General features: G+C 32.8%; 1 long non-coding RNA gene across 1 annotated transcript in view; it reads right to left on the minus strand.

Moving 5' to 3' along the window:
* Positions 380-18,343, minus strand: part of LOC102163241 — a 50,934-nt gene continuing 32,970 nt past the window's right edge. The window contains exon 5 of the long non-coding RNA XR_002336714.1: positions 380-461. This is a non-coding gene — a long non-coding RNA (uncharacterized LOC102163241). The remainder of the gene's footprint in view (positions 462-18,343) is intronic.

Below are 18,343 nucleotides of genomic sequence, written 5' to 3' on the forward strand. Positions count from 1 at the left end.
CAAGCTGTTCATGATTAGAAACAGCTTCCTTGGGAATCGAGTAGAAGATACCCACTCCAACACACCTTTACTAGTCCAGTTATTTTTCCAAAGAGCAAGGATCAGCAGCAAAGGCAGCAAATATAGAATTTACCATCATCTCTGAAATTGTCTGTGGTAGCACCTGTTCCTGGCCTACATTTGATCTAGCTATATATACCAAGCAAAAAGCTAGAAACAAAGGTAACTAACTCCATCACAGAAAAAATGGGAAAACTGTCCTACTTCATTCTCAGTTTTTATACTAAACATAATTAATATTAGATAAATTATTGAGATAATAAAACCAAGTTTTTGACTGAACTTAATCACTCTCTTGACACTTCATTTAAGCTGGATTAATCTTACCTGTTCACATAAACTCCTCAATTTGGAAGAAATTTTTGTCAGTTGAGACTCCCTTCCCTGTTTTCTTCCTCTGCCTGAATATAAGAGTGAGAGGGTCACATTTAGGCTTTGATATATGATGAAGCTGGGTCTTGACAAGCGCTTACCAGACATCTTATTTTATTTATTTTTTTATGTTTTATTGCCACACCTGCAGCATATGGAAGTTACCAGGCTCAGGGTCAAATCAGAGCTACAGCTGAGGTGTAAGCCACAGCCACAGCAACACCGGATCTGAGCCTCATCTGTGACCTACACCATAGTTTGCCGCAACACCAGATCCTTAACCCACTGAGCGAGGCATCTTCACAGACAATATGCTGGGTTCTTAACCTGTTAAGACCATAATGGGAACTGCTCACCTGGGATTTCTATAAGCAGATTCAACAAGGGATAATTCTGATTCAATAATGGATGATTTGATAAGTGATAAGACCTGAGATAGTATATTTTTAAGAAACAGCTGCTGATGATGCTGTTAGGGAGGACCAGACTTTGAGTAGCAAAAGCCTAGATTAATCTCTCAGTTATATATGGTGCCAGAAGATGTGTCATTGAACTTTACTTGCAGATGTAGTCATCTATCCCCACCAAATAATCTTGTTCCCACTAGTTCTCCACCTGTAGAATCTAAAGAGAGTGGCTATATATCCTGGTTTCCTTGGAATAGTATATCCCTATTGAACAAGTTTATACTAATAGTACTTCTGATTTATCCTAAAGTGTCTTAGTTTGATTGGGAAATTATATTAACATCTTAGATCTAGGCCACTTTCCTCTACAGAGTCCCCTTATTACAACTCTGTGACTGCTGTAGAACAACTGTTCCTCTCATTGAAGCAATTCTGTTCCCTCTTCTGTTTCTCTGAGAAATTCTGCTATTTGACTAAACCATAGCAATACTGACTAAATTCCATTCCATCTTTCCAGAGGAAGAAGGAATACAGTTTGATGTGCCCTTGGTTTCTCAAATAGTTATTGGCACCTCTGACATTATTAAGAGTTAAACTTGCTGTTGGGGTGATGAGCAGGAAGCAGAGCTACTGCGCACAAGGGCTAACCACTTCTAAATCTTGCTTTATTTTCTAATATATCTTTTAGAACTCGTACATTATATAGTCTATTAGTGACATGGCCTGGATGATGGGGGAGAGAGAAAAAAATCTGATCAATTACATTTTCAAAGTTATATCCTACCTAAAATTTGCTTTAAAACTTCAAAGGATGAAATTTTATCTATTTGTTCCTTGAAAACTCTATGGGGGTAACATCATACAGTGTAACCAAATGGGGAAGCAGAAATCTAAACACGACCTATGTTAATTGGGACTTGAACTCTACAGGATTTAAGACCCATTTCTTATGGCCACTGACTATAGCTCTGTATCTCACTCAGTTTCATTAAGTTTTCTGAAATTCTGGGATATATGTATATATATATAACTAATGTGACTAGGTTCTATGAATAAAGAACCCTCACATTAAGGATTTAGATCAAGTTAAATCTTGGCATACAGCAAAAATATACTTTATTCTGTGGGAATTAACACAAACAGGAAAAGCACCAGATATATACAATAATGCTATATTTTTGAAAAAGGAACTGTCAGGTATTAGACAACATTTTTTTACTAAATGATTGTATCACTAGTAATACATTTAGATTAAAATTTAAGACTTAAATACTTTGTACAAAATTATTGTCATAGATCATACAGTGTTTGAACTTAGGAAAGAGAATATAGAGCTAAAAAATAGCAATGTCAAATTAAATATTAGAATTGAGCCAATAATTTTGAAGTTTCGTAATCAGAATCAGTAAAGGGAAAGACAGAAATATTCTCCATAATTTATAGACTTGTATAAAGAAATGAGGTGATAAAAGAACAAGTGATGAAAAGTAGATATCAGCATATGTGTAAAAATATTTCAAATTTAGAAAGCAAGAGATATGAGAAATAAACAACAAAGATATAACAGAAAGGAAGTCAAATATTCTTGAGCTGAAAATCTTTTAATAAGCACAATTGTACAGGCTCATCAGATATTCCAAAACATAAATTAACAAAACTCCTAAACACATTTTGATGCAAATTTCAGATCTCAAAGATAGGGGGGAAATCTGTAATACTAATACCTATATAGGCTGCAAAACAATTTATCCCTAGAAATAAACTTTAAAATATTAAGTAGAGAAAATAATGGAATGGCATTTAAGGAGCTTGGAAAGAAAGATCCATAGATTGATATTTCCATACTCACATCATTTGCAAGCTTGGCAAGAGACATTACCAGAAATGTAAGGATTAAAAGATAAACTCCTTCTGGAAAAGGAGATATTATAATTTGCAGTTGATATACTTTTTTACATGCAAACTCTAAATAAATAAATTGAAGATGTTGGAACTCAAATCTTAATTAGGCTGCCTCTGAAGATATATTAATATTAAAAGAGTCCTTACATTATTAATTTGGAAGTAAAAATAAAATATGCAATAGAAACAAGTAAAAATAGCTTAAATATATTTGGTAAGAAATAAGCAGGATTCATAATAAGGAAATTACATATTTTCCAGAAAAAAATTTGAAAAAATGATATGATGCAGATGAAAAATTTTCAGCTTATTTTATAAACCACTTGAAAACATATACTTCTAAATATTCCCTTTGGAAGTTGTGGAAATAATGATGCAGCAAATTCAGTTCTAAGTTGTAAGTTTTATAGCAATAAACACATTCATTAATACAAATAAAGAGCTAATAAACAACCTAGCTTATACTTCAAGGAAATAGAAAAAGAAGAAAACCAACTAAGCCCAAAGTTAGTATTAGAATAAGAGAGAAAAGAGTAGAAATAAAATAAATATTGAAAAGAAAAAAAAAAGATAGTGATACTAAGAGCTAATTTTTCTTGAAAAGGTAAACAAAATAGTCAAACCTTTAGCTAGAGTTACTGTGGAAAAAAAAAAAAAAGAGAGGGCATAAATAAATAAAACCATAAATGAAAAAGAGACTTGAAGACTGATACCACAAAATGAAGGATAGTAAGTTGCTGCTATGAACAAATATATATCAAAAAATTGAAAAACTTAAAAAAAGATACATCATATATAGAAATAAATTCCTAGAAACATACAAGTTGCCAAGACTGAACATGAAGAAGCAGAAATTCTAAAAAATTATTAGAAAGAAGTTTGAACCAGCAATCAAAAACTTCCTAATAAATAAAAACCCAGAACCAGAGGGCTTAACTATTGAATTGTGCCAAATATAAAGAAGAATTAGTGCCAATCCTTCTCAAAATCTTTCATAAAATAGAAGAGGAGGGAACACTCCTAAACTCATTTTACAAGGCCAGCATTACTCAAATGCATCAACTAGAAAAGGACACTAGGAGAAAAATTAAAATAGATAAAATAAAATAAAAGGCCAATCACCTTTATGAATATTAATGCAAAAGTTATCAGCAAAATATTATCAAACATATTCAAGAGTATACTAAAAATATCATACACCATGATCAACTGAGAGTTATTCCAGAAAGGCAAGGATAGTTCGACTGCTGCAAATCAATTAATGTGATACACCACAACAACAAAAATATAAACATCATACAATCATCTCAATAGATGCATAAATATAATTTGACAGATATTAACATTTACTCTTGATGAAAAATTCTCACCAAAGGATACAAAGGAAATATATTTCAAAATAATAAAGATCACATATGACAGGCTCACTGCTAATGTCCTATAAAATGCTGAAAAGCTGAAAGCTTTTCTGCTATAAACCTGAAAAAGACAAGGATATTCATTCTTTCCATTTTTACTCAATATAGTAACAGAAGTCCTAGCCAGAGCAATTAGGAAAGGAAAAGAAATAAAATATATTTGTATTAGAGAGGAAGAAGTAAACTCTCACAATTTGCAGGTAACATGATATTATAAATGGACTGCAACAGAAAACTGTTAGAGCTAATAAGTTCAGTAAATTTTCAGATACAAAACCAATATACAAAAATCAGTTGTATTTCTGTATGCTAATAAACTATCAGAAATTAAGAAAACAATCCCATACACAATTGTGTTAAAAATAATAAAGTTCTTAGAAATAAATTTAACCAAGGAGGTGAAGGGTCTGTATACTATGGTCATGAATTAGAATAATTGATTTTAATAAAATGATTTACAGTAATCTATAAATTCAGTATAATACTTATCAAAATCCCAATGATGATTTTTACAGAAATAGGAAAATAAAAAAGACTTAAAATCTGTATGGAACTACGAGAGACCCAATTAACCAAAGCAATCCTGAAAAAGAAGAACAAAGCTGGAAACATTACACTTCCTAATGTCAAACTATATTACAAAGCTATAGTAACCAACATAGTATGGCATTGATATAAACACAGTCAAATAGATATACAGAATGAAGACCCTAGAAATAAACGTATTTATTTATTGCTTAGTAGTTCATGATGAAGAAAACAAGCATATGCAATGGGGAAAGCATAATCTCTTCAATAAATAATATGGGAAAACCGGATAGCCACATATAAAAGGATGGAACTGGATTCCTACCTTACAACATACACAAAAATCATTCAAAGTGGGTAAAAGACTTAAATGTAGCACCAGAAATAAAAAATCTTGAGGAAAAATATTAAATAAGCCCCCTAATTTTGGTCTCATCTTAGATTTTTAGATTTGTCACCAAAAGCAAAGGTAATAAAAGCAAAAATAAACAAATGAGACTATACCATGCTAAAAAAGATTATTCAAAGCAAAGGGAAACATCAATAAATTTCTAGACAACAATATTCAGAAGGGAAGAGAATGCTCACAAGTCATATATTTGAAAATGGGTTTATATCCAAAATATTAAGCTAATGGGTATCCTTAGCTTAATAGCCAAAAAAAAAAAAAAAGAAAAAAAAAGACATTTAAAAGGGGGAAAGGAAGTGACTAGACATTCTTCTAAAGAGACATAGCCAACGGTACATGAAAAGATGCTTAATATCACTATGATCGAGGAAATACAGATCAAAAGTACAAGGAGATAGTACTTCAAACCTGTTAGAATGGTTATCTTCAAAAAAAAAAATCACAGGAGATAACAAGTCTTGGGAAGGATGTGAAAAAAAAGAGAATCTTTGTGCACTGTTGGTGAAAATGTAAATGGGGAAAGCTCCATGGAAAACAGTATGGAGTTTCCTCAAAAATTAAAATAGTACTACATATGATCAGTAATCCCACTTCTGTGTATATATTTGAAGGAAATTAAAACTGCATATCAAAGAGATCTACAGTACCTTGTTCACTGCAGCACAATTCATAATAGCTAAGACATGGAAACAATGCAAGTGTCTTCTAACTGATGAAAGAATAAAAATTAGAGGATATATATCACATATACACATACATAAACAATGGAATATTATTCAGTCATGAGAAAGAAAGAAATCCTGCCATTTGCAATGGCATGGATGATCTTTGAGGGTATTATGCTAAGAAAAAGAAGACAAACATTGAAAGACAAATACTGTGTAAATATACCCAGAATCTTTAAAAAAAAAAATCAAAATCATAGAAACAGAGATTAGAAAAGCAGTTGCCAAGGGATGGGACATGGGAGAAAAGGGAAGAGGTTGATAAAAGGTACAAATTTTCAACTATAAAATGAATGACATCTGAGGATATAATACCTAACATGGTGATTCTATTTCATAACACTGTGTTGTATAATTGAAAGTTGCTAAAAGTAGAGAACGTCTTACTAAAACAAAACTAGAAACAACAAATAAACAAAAAAAAGTATGTGAGGTGATGAATGTGTTAACTGACTAGATGAGGAAATCTTTTCACAATGTATAATACATATACAAAATCATAATATACAATTCAAATATCTTACCACTTTGTCAATTAACTCTCAGTAAAGCTAAAAGAAAATATATATAGAAAATGTTCAAAGAAAATTAGAATAAAGACAAAATAAAAGGTGTTCCTATTGTGGCTCAGTGGATTAAGAACCCAACAGTGTCCCTGAAGATATGTGTTTGATCCTTGGTATCACAGAGGGTTAAGGATAGGGCATTGCCCAAGCTGCCGCATAGGTCACAGACATAGCTCAGATACAATGTTGCTATGGCTATGCCATAGGCCTGTAGCAGCAGCTCCAATTCCACCCCTGGCCTGGGAATTTCCATATACAGCAGGTGCGGCTGTAAAAATAAAAAATAACATAAAATAAAACCTATTTTTATCCCTGCTGTCTGACTTATAAGAATTTTTACAAACAAAAGTTATGACAAGTATTTTAAAAATATACATCCATTGTTTAAAGTTCACAGAGATGTCTTTCATATGTGCAAATTGCATTTAATAATTTAAGTTTTCTTTCTGCCATTCACCACGGTAAATAGTAAATAACTGTTCAGAATCAGGAACAAGGTAAATACAATCTCTACTCTCCTGTCCCTATGTTGTGGTGAAAGAAGTAGCAAAAAAATTGTGTGAATTAAAAGACAAAACTAAGGAAAATAAACATAAAACTAGACATAACAATAGTAAATTGCATTAAGTGATAAGGAAATAAGTGCTACCAAGGCATCCAGAATGTAACAGGAAGGTATGTCATCACAGAAGTTATTTCGATTTTCTCTAAACTGTAAGGAGTAAATAGATCAAATTTCAGAAGGATATTCCAGGAAAAAGGAATGAACAGTCAGGGCAAGACCTTGGTGTTAGATGTGAAATGGTATGTTATAGGAACAGACAGAAAGTGTTGTGGCTGGAGCCTGGTAAGAAAGGGGAGGCCGCTAGAGATGAAATAGGAGAAAGAAGCTGGAGCTGGGTCACTAGGTCATGTTAAGGAATTTGGATTGTATTCAAAATCTAATGGAAAGCTATTACAAGATTTCACGAAGTTGACTGACATGACGTAAATTCCACTTTTCAAAAATCACTCTCCAACAAAGAATGTACAAGAAAGTCATGGGAGAATGCAGTTAAGAGCATATGGCAATGGTCCAAGAATGGACTGTGGCTTGGAAAAGAGTGTTACCAGGAGAGATCGAGAGAGGTAGAATGTGTTTATTACACAGAAAGGACAGAATTTGCATTAAGTCGGATGTGAGGGCCAGAGGGTGGAGTAAAGCCTAGCTGTTATTCCTGTCTTGGTATTTGCATGGATTTTATTGCCCAGGAAAAAACTGGTGCAAGATAAGTTTGAAATAAAAATGAGAACTTCATTTTGGAGATATTAAACTTGATATAACTCAGAGACATCACAGTAGAAGAATCAAGTAAACTTGGATTATGAATTTGGAATTCATAGGATAGGTCCAGTAGGAGGAGTGAATGTGGGAGTTATGAGCACATATGTATACCAAGCACAGTGTGATGGAGAGTCTATGGAGAAAAGAACACTAACGCATCTTAATATTTAAGGATCAACTAATCTGCAGGAAAGTAAACAAAGAAATAACCTTCTTTATTGTTTAAGAAAAAGTAGGATCATGTAACTTCACTGAAGCAGTGAAGATTGAGTCTTCATCATCAATTATTTGAAATGTTCTGAGAATTCAAATTAAACTAAGAGTGGAAAATGTCTGTTGTATTTGGCAATAAAAAGATCATCGTTGACATTGATAAGAAGCAATGATAAAATAATTACAAATTAGTAGAAGCTATTTTTCTTACAGAAGTCTTATGGCTATAAAAAGAGCAGCTCATACCAAATAACGTGGTAATTCCTACAAGGATATTATCATCAAGAAAAAATAACCTAGAAATGTTTAAAGAGCTTTGTATACAAGCATGTTTTTCAGTTATTTCTAGTATAATAGTGTGGCAAACTACCTAATATAAGAGAAGATTAATAAGAGAGGATTGATTTTAAAGTGTACACTTGTAAAATAGAGTGTTATAAAGTTATTAAATATCATTTGTTAGAACAACTGATTTTTATTGAGGATAGCTTTTGATAAGTAATTTTTAAAATGAAGTCACAAAATGAATTGTAAATAAGTTTCTAAGCATCAATCTAGCTAGACATCTTTTTATTTTTTACTTAATTGCTTTACGTTCAGAATATTTAAATTTAAGAAGTGGGGGTTTAATTCATTTGAAAATTATTAAACTTTCTTTGGGGCTTAGAATGTACTAGTTTTATTGAGAATATTCTAAGTGTGCTCAAAAAATGTTTTCATCTCTTGGTTGTAAAGTTCCTGAATATACTTATAGTTCACTTTTATTAATTCAGCTACCGAATTTTTTTTATATTTTGGGATTTCCTATTGTTGCTCAGTGGATACCTAATTAGTATCCCTGAGAATGCAGGTTTCATTCCTGGCCTTGCTCAGTGGGTTAAGGATCCAGCCTTGCCATGAGGTGTGGTGTAGGTCGCAGATGTGGCTTGTTTGGATCTGGCGTTGCTGTGGCTGTGGAAGAGGCCAGTAGCTGCAGCTCAGATTCTACCCCAGCCTGGGAACTTCCATGTGCCCCAGGTATGGTCCTATAAAAAAAGCAAAACAAAAAAAATTTTTCAATATCTTTCTGTGTGTCTGCCCAATATTTTTTTAGGATTTGTTAAAATTCTCAACTACTACTTATCTATTTCTACTTCTATTTATCTTAATGGCTCTGGTAGTTGTTGCCTCACATATTCCTAAGAGCATGTGTTAAATGTGTGTATTCAAGATAGTTAACCCTTTTCTTTTATTGTGTATAACACGCTTTGTGTCTTTTGACATCACTACATTATTCTATATTGATTGATATTAAAACTGCTGTACTAGTTTGTTTTATACTTCCCTGAATAATCTTTTTCAGGTCCTTAGTTTTCCCCATTTTTGTGTAGATACTTGCTTTACTGTTTCTTGCGGACTTGATGGATCTAAGATGTTTGTACGTGTGTATGACTTCTTTCTTGATGTGACGGTATGTTTCGTCAATTTATTGCAGTGATTGTGATATACCATATTTTCACCCTCATATTTGCTCTCTATATACAATATATTATTTTTGTCTTGATTTTTCCATTCCTGTCTCTAATTGGATGGGATCACTGTTCGGTTGCTATGAAAATCATGCATTTTGTTTTAATTTTTCTTATGGTCCCCCTAACTTACTGAAGTCATTCTTATGTTTATGTATGTCTAATGATAATTTATGAAATTAAATGTAGTTGAACGAAACAATTGCTTTAAAACACACTCATCTTCTCCTTGTTTCCCCATCTTCTATCTACCATCATTACTGCTGCACTACTATTGTCTGGAATTTCAGTTCTGGAATTTAGAAATGCAGATTGTTGTAGAAAACAGTATTTTACTAAGCAATTTAACTATTATTTTTTCTTATATAGGTTTTTCTCTCTTTGAATGAGTATGTAACCCAGACGTAGGCAATATTGCCTGAGTTTGCAAAGGATAGACCTCATTAACCCTTTTACAAATATTAACTGATTAATTAATAATTATTTATCATCTACTAAAATTAAGGATGAGAAGTATCCTAGTTTGGATGATAAATTATATGAGTACCCTCTATAAGAATTTCAAAGAGGATAATGAATTCAACATTCTGAGACCTTGTATTTCCCCCATTCAATTAAATGAGACTTCTACTGGATATAAAGTGTAGGTTTGAAATTTAGTTCATATGGCAATTTGAAGATTTTACTTCAAAGTGTTCCTCTGCTTGTCATTGATGATATGGAAGTCATTTGTCAGTCTAAACTTATTTTTTTTTTTTTGTAGGTGCACTTCTTTTTTTTCAGAAGTATTTTGAAATTTCTTTGTTTTATAGATTTAAAATTTCAATGAAATGTGCTTCAGTTATGAGTTCACTGAAATATAACAAAAACTGCTCAAATTTAATGTATCCTGTTTGGTGGAGTCAAACACATACTCTTATCAGTGAAACCACCAACACAATCAAGGGAATAAATATATCCATCACCTTCAAAATCTCCTGCCCATTTGTTTGTTTTTTTGTGTGTCTGTGTGCTTGTGTGAATGAATAAGGCAACTTGATATTCATCCTCCTAATACAAAATGTAAGTGCACTGTATGTATTACAAAGTATAGACACTATATGTTGCAGTAGATCTCTAGAAAATATTTACCATAATTAACTGAAATTTTATAACTGTTGAACAACAAATCCCCATTTCTCCTGCTCCCTGGGCCCTGGTAACCATCATTCTAATCTCTCTTTAAATCTGACTATTTAGGATACCTCATATAAGTAGGATCGTGTAGTATCTGTTCTTATATGACTGGTTAAATTCACTCAGTAAAATGTCCTCCACTTCTTCCATATTGTCCCAAATATCAAGAATTTTTTTCTTTTACTTAGGCCAACTAATATTCCATTTATGAATATACCGTATTTCCTTTGTCCATTTATCCATCAGTGAATATTTAGATCGTTTTAAATTTTGGCTATTGTAAATAATGTTGCAATGAACATGGAAGTGCAGATCATTTCTTTGAGATGTGAATTTCAATTCTCTTGAATATATACCACAAAGTGGGATTGCTAGGTCTCATAGTAGGTCTATTTTTAATTTTTGAAGATGTTTTATACTGTTTTTCACAGTGAATACATCATTTTACTTTCTCACCAACAGTATGCAAGGATTACAACTTATTCACATCCTCACCCACCTCACTTTTATTTATTTATGTTTTTGATAATAATTTAGTTGGGTTTTTGTTTGTTGTTTTCTCCAGGTATAAAATCTTTCTTTTTAATGTAAACATTTAAAACTATAAATTTCCATAGTGCTACAAGTCATTTTTTTAGAAATTGTAAATGCAGATGCTATTTATGGCCTGAAAAAAATATATACATATATTTGAACTTTAGATATATATTATATATATGTAACTATACATATATAATTTAACATACAAAAATGCAATATTAATATGAAGCAACAAATCAGCTCACTTATATAATTCCTACCTTCTCAGTTGTGAAAACATGAAAAAAACATTCCAAGAAATACGGAACTATCATGGAAATTTTTCTGATGTAACAAATTCATTGAGACTTACTAAAGAGCCAAAAATGAATAAGATCTTAAGGAGCATAAATCTCACTATAATTATTATGTAAACATTTAAAGAATGAAAACTGTTTCATTGGAAGTGGCTGGACTAAATGAAAGTTGATATACCATGAGCTAGTCAAAGTAAAAAATGTGTTCAAAAATAATGATTAATGCTGAAGGGCATATATATTAGGTTAAAATTTCTGATAATTGATAAAGTTCATGCAAAATTGAGATGATTTTACATTTTAATTGGGAGGACTGGATTCTTTAAACTGTTTTGATCCATGATTTATTCTTAGTGATCTGATTTTTCATTTTTGATTTATTGTAGGTCATCCCTGTTGGGTTGTTATGGTAATAAGAGGGAGTCTAGTAATAGTGTTATTGATTACATAATTTACAAGTGATTAAGAGCAATTTGCATTGTATAGTCCCATTTCTTCTGAAAATTATGTATTTAACAGAAGCAAATTATATTGTTTGTTAAAACTACTCATTTAATTTTTTAAGTTACAATATTTTTGTCACAAGGAAGAGCAGGACCTTCATATTTTGAATTAGTATTTAAAAATAGGAAAAAAATACAAATCCTCAAGGAGGTGAAAAAAAGCAATGTTCATATCAATGGTAATCAAAGAGTCAGGGTTTAATGGATCTTCCAAGCTATCAGCAAGAAATGCATGTGCGCTCTGTATAGAAGTTTTAAAAAATTAATACTTAACAATTAATTACATAGTAAATACATAACTAAGTGTTGATCTTTTATCTGTAATAAACAATCTGCTTTCTATAGCACCATGCACTGGCAATGCTAAATAACTTCAAAATTATAAAACATTGCTCCTAGGGGAAAAACAAATATTTTGTTGTTCTAAGTGCTAAAAAAAGATATGGATATGTTGATTTTAATTATATATATATATGGAAATCATATGTAACATTACATTTTTATTACTTCTGATTTAATGGACATTGATTTCTACATGGATTTTAATTTGGAGAATCTCCAGTTATAAAGTTGTCCCCTGACAAGTTGGGATTCAGCTACACAGACTTGTTTTGATAGCAAGTTCATAAGAGGGTAGGATGATTTGAGTTTTTCTGAGATTCAACTTATATGTTCAGCACTTGTTGTACCACATATTCCTGTGTTAAACTAGCACATTTGAAATAAACTTTGAAAGCACAGCATTTGTAAAATCAAAAAAGAAGAACTTAAGTTACTTTAATTCTGTCACTTGACGTGACCACTCAGAAATTTTTGTGTTTATCATTCAAAAGAGTGAAACAGAGTAAAATCTGCAGGAAGAAATATATGTGTCTAGTAAGTAGAAATTTTAGTTTGTATACAATATTTAATTAAATTTGAGTAATACCTAAAATTAACAATTATCTCTTTAAATCATTCATTTTTAACTAAATAATTAATGGGATAATGACTACTTAGAAAATAATACCGTTGTATAGAAAAAAATGATAACAGATTGTCAAATATAAATGGTACATTACTGGTTCAAGCAAGATATTTACTCTAAGTTGTCCTGCTGACCAAGTTGATTCAACCAAGCAGCTTTACAGAATTTATTTTGGCTTATTACTTTTGACCAACTTGATTTTTTTAAATAGACTCTAATTTTTTAAAGAGTTAAATTTATAGAAAACAACATAGTAGAGTTCTTCCTCTGTTATTAGCATCTTACATTAACATGGTGTTTCATAATTATTAATGAAACTATTAATACGTTATTATTATTAAAGTCCATATTTGCTATGGATTGAATGTTTGTGTTCTTCCCCAAATTCATATATTGAAATCTAATTCCCAATACGATGGTATTTTGAGTTGGGACCTTTGGAAGGTAATTAAGTCATAAAGGTGCTCTTATGATTGCAATTAATGCCCTTTCCAAAGAGATTCCAGAGAGCTAAGTTGTCTTTTTTATCATGTAAGACCATGGGAGACCAGATGAAAAGAAGGCTGTCTATGAACCACAAAGTGGGTTCTCACCAGACACTATGTCTGCTGGCACTTTGATCTTGGACACTCCAGCCTTCACTGTGAGAAATAAATTTCTGTTGTTGATAGGTCACCTGATTTATGACATTTTTTATGGTATCTTTCACAGATAAAGACAATAGTTTATGCCTGTTTTCTGGGTTTTCTCCTAATATGCTTATACAGGATCTCATCCTGGAGACCACATATACTCATTGCCATGTCTCTTTAGGTTCCTCTTGGATGTGACAGTTTCTTAGACTTTTCCTACTTTTATGATCTTGATAGTTTTGAGTAGTTCTGGCCAGGTTTTTTTTAGGGTGCCCAAATGGTATCTGTCTAACATTTAACTCATGATTAGATTGTGGCTATGGATTTTGGGGAGGAAGACACAAGTTAAATGGCCATTTTCTTCATATCATATCAAGGAAATATACTATTACCTTAACTTACAACCTATGAGATTGATTTTGACCTACTTGTTGAAATGGTGTTTGCCAGGTTTACCCACTGTAAAAGGCTCTGTATTTTATTCTTTTCCATACTATGCTCTATCAAAGGAATTTACTATGTACAGTCCACAATTGATGACTGCAAATTTAAGTGCCCCTTCTTTGAAAGTCAAATATCTATATAATTAAGAAAATATTTTTCTACATGCTCTATTTGCCTTCCTTCTTCCATTTATTTATTTTTATATCATTGATTTATACTGGTTTGGAATCATGCTTGTTTATTTTATAATTTTATTTATAATCCAAAACAACTTTACTTACTTTTTTGAATGAGGTTCCCCCCCGCCAAGTTCTGACTATTGGGGGCTCCATCAGTTTGCTCCAATTTCCCTTTGACTTACCACCATTTTTGTATTTTTTTTTAACATTCCTTTATTTTCTGGGATACAAGATATCCAAAGCCCATCTTATATACTGCCTGATCTTATCCTACAATCAGCCATTTCTCCAAGAATTCTTAATTCCTTTTATCAGAGAATGGTTTTTAGAAAGCAACATCTGGGCACTAGGTATGCTCCTTGAGATTGGGACATCTTTGCTTCTAAGACTTTTTATCTGACAGCAGGAAGTATATTAGTGAGATAGATACAGATGTTATTCACTGACTTAACTTTTTAATTCTAGTAAACATGTATGGTGGTATCAGAATTGTTAATCCCCAATGGAAACAAGTTTATCAACCAGAATACAGGGCTCATGTAAAGTTTTTGGGCCTTTAACCTTACAAACTCCACTCATTTCCAATGTTTCTTAGATCAGCATCTTGTCCTTGATTCTTTCAGTGTTGTTTAATATAATTATAACAGAGTTAAATTATATTGCATCATTTTGCAAGAGGGTCTTTCAGCCTCACAAATTTGCATGTAGTTTTTGTCCTAAATTTTTTTTCTGTGTATCATTGTTCAATTATTTTTGGGTGGGGGGTACTGGTTACCATGAGCCAAACATAAGTGATAGTAGGAAGATCATTGTTCATTAGGAACAAGGAAGTGAACTTTCCAATAAGAGCAATACACATGAAATATAGAGACACAAATGCATAAAATGTATTCATGGAGGAATTGCTAGGCTAGACTTTGCAGAGCATTTTCATTTTACACAGAAAGATTATTGGAAATAATACTGATTAAAGAGATTGCAGTCCAATTCCCTTGGAAAAACAACCAAATATCTTTTGAATTTTATTCTTAGGATTTGGGACCTATTAAGGTTTTGGGAAGTAAACTTTCTTGTCTACAAACCTTTAGCATATACTTAATCTAAATTTCCCAAATATAAGAAGCTACTGACTCACTGTTCTCATATAATTAAATACTGACAGGAATCTGGAATTGCATTTCTTTCCCAAAATGATGACAATGACTCATTCTCCTGTGAATTTCAGACATTCTTAAATCAGTATAGCTAAATATCACATTTTTTGTGATGTTTTCATTTAAAACTCTGTCAATTAGCACCACTCAAAAATGTACTAAATAGTCTGCAAGTGGCTTGGAAGAGTTAATGTCTCCCTAAACGCATAATTTACTACCCAGGATTGACAGAGACACATAAGCAAACAGAGACCAATAGCATTTGTTAGCATGGAAATAAAGTGAAAAAGAATCTAAGCATTTTCTTTCATCTCTTCAGAGCATTATTTCTGTCTACTGTTCACCTGCTCTAATTATCCTGGCAGCTCACTTAAATTACATTTTTTCTGCTACTAACAAGATGAGCCAGGTTTTCCCCAGTGCCAAAGACACAGTAGCATCAACAACAAAGTCTTGATGATACCCTAGTGACTTCAGAGTGTTAATCCATCTCACTGGATGCTTATCTAGGTTCCAAGGAATGGCATGCTCCAGGGGAGAATTTGGCTCAATGAGAGAAGGATTCAGTACACAAGAGATGGTACTGTTCAATTTGCTTTTTTTATATTTACATTAGGTAAATGTTGGCAACAAGACTTTGAATTTGAAGCAAACATAGCACCATGCCTGCTGCTCATGTTGGGCTGTTTTCAGGTCAATTAGTGCCTCCTAAATTCTTAAAGCAGGTGCTAATCTGGTACTTAAACTGCTGAGACATTTGGCATATATTCTCAGTGAAGAGAAGTTGGAAGTTCTTTGCGTAAGAATTTAAGAGAATGGGTGAATAAAACACATTACTTTCCCTTATTAACATTAGGGTTTTTTTTAATAAGCAATGTATTAAAAATTAAATCTTAATTTAGAACCAGCATAAGCAGTTTCCTCTTAAAGAATAGAAAACACATGAATAGCACATCTTGATTTGCTTCTCCATGTTAAACTTTTTATTTCTAATTTAATCTCTAAATTGTTAACACCAGTGTATTAGTAAAAATCAGCATCTTCTTCAATATGGATTCTACCTTTCTTAATGAGAACATGTTATTTAAGAAGCATTAAAAAAAAGTTTCCCATAAACAGATTTGTTTTTCAGAGATAATTTTGACAGAAAAAAAGGAAAACACTGCATGAATGACCAAACACACTTTGTCTGCATGCAATCATCCACCAAATATCCATAAAAAAATATGTATTTAAAGTGCTGGGTCTACTAAGGATTTGTTTAAAGAGAAGACTACAATATAGGCCTTGTACTAAAGGCATTCAGAGGCTAGGAGAGGAGATATAAACAAATGCCCTGTGAGAAACCCAGACAGAAATAGAAATATGCAGGAATGTCATAAGAGGGAGGGGTCAATTATTTAAGTTTATAGGACATTAGACAAGCATTTGGAAAGAGATCATACCTGAGGCGGATTATGAAATATGAAATTTGAGGGTTTTGTTTTTTTGTTTTGCTTTTTAGGGCCACACCCACAGCATATGGAAGTTAACAGGCTGGGATTGAATTTGAGGTGCAGCTGCTGGTCTACACCACAGCCACAGCAATGCAGGATATGAGCAAAGTCTGTGACCTACACCACAGCTCCAGGCAACGCTAGCTATCCAGACCACTGAGCGAGGCCAGGGATCGAACCCACATCCTCATGGATACTCGTTTCCACTGCGCCACAATGGGAACTCCCTGAAATTTGAGTTCTTAAGAATACAGAAGTGAAGGAGAAAGGCTGAGCAAAAGATGAAAAAATTCAAAAACAGGAAGAGAGCATCATTTTCTTGGAGATAATAAAAGCTGTACAGTGCTGTTGGTATAAAATCAGTAAGGCAGGTCAACAATATGGGAACTGAGACTAGAAATTTAAGGGTCAGGGAGTTCCCATTGTGGCGCAGTGGAAACAAATCTGACAAGCATCCATGAGGATGCAGGTTCGAACCCTCGCCTTATTCAGTGGGTTAAGGATGCGGTGTTGCCATGAGCTGTGGTGTAGGTTGCAGACTCAGCTCGGATCCTGTGTTGCTGTGGCTGTGGCATAGGCCAGCAGCTGCAGTTCTGATTCAACCCCTATCCTGGGAACGTCCATGTACCGCAAGTATGGCCCTAAAAAAGACAAAAAAAAAAAAAGAAAAGAAAGGGGGAAAGAAAGAAATGGGGAATAGAAAAATAGAAATTTAAGGACTAAATGGTGGTGTGACTCATGTAACAAGTTAACCAGCTTAAAATTTTCCTGTGAGTCAGTAGTTCTCATAACTCAGCATGCAAACCTAACCTTAGAGACTTTGTTAATCATGCAAATCCCAGAACCCCTACCCCAAAGATTTTCATTTAATAGGTCTGGTTAAAACTCAGGATTTTGAATTTCTACCAGGGCCTAGCAGGTTCTTTTAAGCCATACGATTATTTCAGAAAGGGCAGTAGATTTTGTGGGAGCTTATGAATGGTGTTAAGTAGGAAAGAGACATAATTAGACTTGTGTTTTAGAAACTATTTGAGCAGACATGGATGACACCAAGTAGGATGGAAGCAGAAGTGGAGGAGACCAATCAAACCTGTTAATCTGTTTACTTAAAGTGTACTGAACATCAAGTGTGTGCTGGCTATAACATATAAATTCCAAGTCTCTGGATGAGATAGGTAGTTTTTCAAAGTCCGCACAGCTCATTTGCTCTCAGATCGCTCACTGTGACCTATGACCTCACGAGGAAATGCTTACACAGCTATTTTATTGATGCTCGTAAAGAGCCAAAAAGTAGAGAGCTATGAAAACAGTAGGACTCTGTGCCTCTCTCTTTGAGAGGGAGAGTGACAGTGGCTTGGAAGTCCTGTAAAGATTTCTGAGTGATCTGCAGTTCCACATAGGTTACACATGAAGAATGGGGATGACTAGAAGTTTGGAGATAATCAGAAAGAGCAGTTTGGGATTCTTGTAGAGATCATGTATATGTAACCATTTGGTTTTTACAGCTAAGGAATAATACTCTTA

This window comes from Sus scrofa, chromosome 11 (assembly GCF_000003025.6).
Source record: "Sus scrofa isolate TJ Tabasco breed Duroc chromosome 11, Sscrofa11.1, whole genome shotgun sequence".
NCBI classification, from domain to species: domain Eukaryota; kingdom Metazoa; phylum Chordata; class Mammalia; order Artiodactyla; family Suidae; genus Sus; species Sus scrofa.